Source organism: Stegodyphus dumicola, chromosome 3 (genome assembly GCF_044657685.1).
Source record: "Stegodyphus dumicola isolate Sdum_Otavi_A_Nest chromosome 3, ASM4465768v1".
Lineage (NCBI taxonomy): Eukaryota > Metazoa > Arthropoda > Arachnida > Araneae > Eresidae > Stegodyphus > Stegodyphus dumicola.
In genome coordinates, this window is record NC_140770.1 from 60,241,937 (window position 1) to 60,247,936 (window position 6,000).

A 6,000-nucleotide genomic window follows, 5' to 3' on the forward strand; every position below is an offset into this window, starting at 1 on the left:
ATTTGAAAAACAAATGTCATACGTGTCATACGATTGATGTAGAACAGAGATTGATGGTAAATGACATTTAGTAGCATTTTAGGACGGCAAATGGCATTTGGTGATAGGCCATATCTTGTGTAGAATAGCGATTGGTGATAAATGACATTTAGCGGCATTTTTGGAACAGCCATTATCACTTAATGGCAGGCCATTATGTTGTGTAGTATAACGACCGGTGGAGAATGGCACTTGGTGGTATTTTGGAACAGCAGCTGGCATTTGGTAGCAGGCCATATGTTGTGTAGATTAGCGATTGGTGGTAAATGACCATTGACAAGAATATTATTCTCTTATAAATATTACATTGCAATAAAAACAACAGAAACAATAGTTGCGATAAGTAACTTAAAACAAATCAAATACTATATCAATAAAGCGTTCAAAATTTTACAAATTTAGAAACAAATAGTACCATGGTCTTATCTTACTTACATTATATACACTACGTACTTTGGCCTTAGTAATAAACTAGCCTTTCGTAATGAATGACCTTAGGCTTAGAATTCGATGACTTACTGATCCGAACTACGACGTCGTTCAACCTCTTTAAACTGTGTAAGGACCATTCCAAAGTAACTATAGTTAGGACAGAGTCCTTTTAGCCAAATTGGATTACACAACTGCACGTTTTTCTCCATCGTGGAATTGGTGACCTCTAGCTCTTCGTATCGGGTCTTCATTTTCTCATTCGCCAAGTTGACCTGCTCTCGTGCAAAATTGTGCATCACTTAACCGATCCTGGAGATCCTAAATGTACTCCTCAGGCAATGAAGGCTCATCGGGGAAGAGACCAAACATGATATCACAAAGCAGACGAAAGTCTCGACCAAACAGCACCTGATATGGGGAATAGCAGGTAGTCTCTTTGACAACATTGCGGTAAGCCAGTGAAAAAAAGACGTAACGTCTGGTCCCAGTCCCTATTGGCTTCTGAATACTACCAACAAGAGGTTATTAAGGATGGTTCGATTAAAGATATCTACCATGCCGTCTGACTGAGGATATAAAAGTGTGGTTTGGCTTTTGTCAATACCGAGTAGCTTCCAGAGGTCTGTAATTATAGCAGATGCAAAATTTCTTCCTTGATCGGAATATTACTGAATGAGAACTCCGAACCTGGAAATCCAATGCTGTATCATTACTTCTCCTACTGTGACAGCTTTTTGATTATGAATAGGACACGCTTCAGGCGTTTTGGTGAAATAATGTATGAGAACGGGGATGTATATGTTGCCATCAGCAGTTCGGGAAGGAGGTTCCAAGATGTCAAAGGCGATACGTTCAAAAGGTGCTCCTACATTATAACGTTGCAACTTGCCTTGGCTGCGTTTTGCTGGTCTTTTTCTACTTTCACAGGCATCTGAAGATCAGCACCACCTTCGTACGTCATCCTTTGCATTACTTTAGTAGAAGTGCTCACGAACTCTCTGCACAGGCTTCATTATTCCGAAAGGGCCTCATGTTGGGCTGCTATACAATTCTTTAAGTATATTCGGGATCTTGGTGGTATCAGCTGCCATCGGAAAGCCTTTCCATCATCCTATTCAAATTTCCGGTAAACGGCGCCGTTGTGAATGTGGAAAGAGTTCCCAAAGAGACAAATATTGTTCTGTCGTCGGACTATAGGACTATAGATCGAAATATCTTGCCAGGTAGTTTTCTGTTTAAGGACTCCATTAAACCAATTATGGGTTTAATGTCGCCGTCTTTCAGCTGGTCTTTTCTGACGTCGTCATCGCTCCACGGATCTCGATCTGCTGATGTTGAAGCGGTACTTTGTTGGATGACCGGGTGCAGCATTGCAGAACCGAGTGCACTCGTGTTTCTCTTCGACGTTTTGTACGATATCGGAAGATTTCTGGACAGGGTCTTCCAGACAAAGCGCCGCGTTTCTAGGTGAGGATCCCTACCTATTATTAATAATTATGAACTAAGAGACTGAATGAAGTTCGTTATTTTCAAATTCCAAGAAAAATCTATATTTCCTTAGAAAGTCCAATAGGAGTAAGCACGGATCTGTAATATGTGCCACATATGCCTTGTAACAGTAGGCGGTACTTCCAAAGTGATAATTGCGTTTAATTTCCTATCAGTTCCGATTTTATCACCAGATAGAGTCTGAAGAGTATTTAAGGATAGCGTCCAGATGAGTTTATCTCTAAATTGTTGAGTTAAATCTTTCGCAGTGATGGTGAAATTGGCTCCTGTGTCTAGGGTCATATTGCAAGGAACTCCATTGATACTGAGCACTGATGATAAGCGTTCTCTGCTTGGCAAAAGAAAATTGAATTTGCCCATTATCGAAGTAGCACAGTCTTCAAGTTTGTTAATTTTGTTTAAATTATCACGGCGAAATTGTTGCTCACAGACCTGAAGTTCATTATATTGAGGTAAATTGTAGTAACACAAAACAGAACAGATATTATCCTTAAGAGCACAAGCGCATGTTTTAATACGGATATTTTTCAAATTTTCGATGAGCAAACAATACGTGCACAGTGCGAAGTATCACACTTTAAAACATGCAGAGATAATAATTTATCCAAATGATTGTCGTGGAACGTCTTATTATTCAGGAATTCCAAAATGTCCAAAGTGTCACACACATAAAATTAGTAGAAGATTCCCCATCCAGGCACATAGTATCTTCATACGAAAAGCACGAGGTACCGGCCTACGAAGTAGGCCTAGCGACATTTTAACACATACTATTCAAAGCATCTCCCAGAGGAGAAATTCAAAATTTGTGGCCGAAATAATGATTATGGAAATCCAAAAATATCCCATCACTTAAACATAGCAAAATGATCACTCACAAAAAAGCAAAATTTGCAGGAATCGCAACACACATAAATACCCAGAGAAAGCACATTCTTCGACATGGTTACGCGCAGTAACTAACTCTGAGGAGATATATAGCGAAATGCGACATGAATTTTCGAAAGTGAAAGAAATATCAAAACCAAACGGATATTCTGATTGTCTTAAGTAGCTAAAGAAAAAAAAAAAAAAAAAAACTCGCAGACCACCATTTGCCCACTAAATACTTTTTATTGATAAAATTTTCCAATGGAGCGTTTAGAAATCGGACACTGCAAATCAAACTTGTTATTTATATTTTGATAGCATTTGCGGTGAGCTGCAAACTGAAGGAATAATTTAAGGACAGAACACAGCAGTCAAACAAAGCGAAAACTACGATTTATTCCAAAGCCACCACTATGCCTAAAACAGGCAACGTAGTTTAATTTAAAAATCACATTGGGAGTAATATCTGCGTTTCTGTGCAATTTAATAATGTATATACCGCAAGAGTGTACGAAAAAACTAGTAAGTAAGAAATTGGTTATAATTTTTTTCATAATAATTATAATCTGAAATTGTAAATACACTTTAAAAAATCCGTAGCATCATCGAAACGAAACCTGTTTCCAAGTCACACGTATTTCATGAAGAAATCTGATATTCGAAGAAGTAATTTTACTAAATATTTAATAGTCGAATCTGTATAAGCCGCATATATTTGTTTTAAAGTTAGTAAAGTGTTATGATAGATATCGTTAAAAAGCTATCAGAGATAAATCCTAACATTTACGACAGTAATGAACAAGAATACCATACATTTGTTTAGGAACAGAAACAAAGTATTGAAATTTATTGCGTGATAAAGTTTCAGTTTGAATAATTTTTTATTATTATTCTATACAACTCCGATATAATTTATGAGTCTCACCTGGATACCGAAAACTGGGCATGAAAAGATTGAGCTGCTTTTCCTTACTAGATACTTTTTTCTTAAATTAAATTTGTTTTAATGAACATGTCCGTAATTAATGTGTGCATTGAATCAATTCTGTAAGTTCGCTTTTTCTTCAGGCCATCAGTATGTAAGCAGTAAAAAAGGAAAACGTAATTATGGAAGTAAAATGCTCTGCAACGATATAGATGGCAAGTCATAAATAATCAAATGCATAAATTCAAATCTCTGAATTAATTTTATATCACAGTTTGAAGAGGCGTTACTCATGTTCGGTTTTAATGAGAATCTGAATAATATAAAATTGGACTTAAACACAGAAAAATATCACTCACAAAAGTGCAAAACAGCACGGTTCGAAACACACATATATACCCAGAGAGCACTTTCCTCGACATGGTTACGCGAAGTAACTAACTCTGGGAAGGTATCCCAGATGTGAAGTGAATCTCAGATTGCCCAGTATTATTTTGTTGTAGGACTACAGATAGAAATGTGCCAGGTAGGTTTTGTGTTTGATGACTCCATTAAATCAATTATGGGCTTAATGTCGCGGTCTTCCAGCTGGTCTTTCCTGACTTCATCCTTTCATAATTTGTCTTGCGACCGGCTCGTATTTCGCTTTCACCCTGGCACAATATCGGCAGCTTTCTGGTCAAGATCTGCTAGACAGGGCATTGGCGTTCCCGTGTGATGATCCCTTAAGATGACGGATACAGCACCGACACATTCATTAATCGTGTCCGTGTCGAGAATAATTGGTCTGTCGAGCTGAGGATACGTCAGGATTGGAGCAGATGTTAAAGCTTCCTTTAAGTTGTTAAATGCATCCTCGCATTCTTTTGTCTACAAGAACCTTTGCGTGCTCTCTGTCAGCTTGTGAAGGGGTCTTGCGATGGAAGAAAAGTCCTTCACGAATCTCCTATAGTAGGTGCAAAACCCTAGGAAGTTTCTCAGCTGATGGACATTTTCGGGGCGTTTCAAGGATTTAACGGCTGACACCTTTTCAGGATCGACGCACACACCTTCTGCACACATGATATGTCCCAGGTAAGTCATTTCCTTTCGGAACAATTTGCATTTAGCGGGACTCAGCTTCAGATTGGCTTCTTTCAGTTTCTGAAGCACCTTTCTAAGATTTTCTAGATGCTCTTCAAAACTCTTTCCGATGATGATGATATCGTCCAGGTATATCAGACAGGCTCCGTAGGAAAGACCTTTCAAAACAGTCTCCATAAGGCTTTCGAATGTTGCCGGCGCATTACACAGTCCAAACGGCATCACCTGGAATTGCCAAATCCCTTGTCCCGTAGTAAATGCCGTCTTTTCTAGGTCTTCAGGGTGTATTTCTACCGGCCAATACCCACTCTTTAAATGAAGTGTTGAGAACCACTTGCTTCCAGAAAGTGTGTCTAGAATGTCGTCAATTCTAGGAAGAGGATAATTGTGTTTCTTCGTAACCTCATTCAACCATCGATAGTCAACGCAAAATCTCGTTCAGCAGTCTTTCTTTCTGACCAGGACGATAGGAGATGCCCATGGACTTGCTCGATAACATCGCCTTCTTCCATATCCTTTAATTTAATCCTGCCACATTAGCGTGTTTCTCTTCTAGTCTAGTTCTAGTCCTTTAAAAGTGTTCGTACCTCTTCCTGTTTAGCAAACGGTAGACGTCTTGAATGTTGCTTGATCGGGGATGATCGCCGGTATCGATTCTATGTTGTGTCAAACTGATTCGACGCACGTCAGAAGATAAGCGGGAGAAAAGAACTTGAGGATCAAATGTAATAGCCCAAAAGGACTCTGTTGGACTCACCTCAAGATCTGTTGGACAATCTGTTGCTGAGTGTGGGGAGACGGTGAGAAGCAACCATTGCAGTAAGGGGAGGGCATATCTCATACTAAGGAACATCTCTTTGTTGTTCTTCCTCTTATACAGACAATCATGTGTAACGATACTATGAGTTCAATAAAGCCCGTTTTTGTTTAATTCCATACTGTATGCATTGTATTCATTTTTGCGCAATTATGCTTTCGTCATCGTTTAAATACAAAATGCTGTCTCTTATTTCTGAATTTCATGTCTCTTAGATGATATCTCGTGGATTTATGTAAAAAAGGAACACCTGTTGCTTAAGTTTTGCACACCAGTGTAACAAGATACAGCTCCGTTGACGCTATGTTACAGCGCCACATTGTTT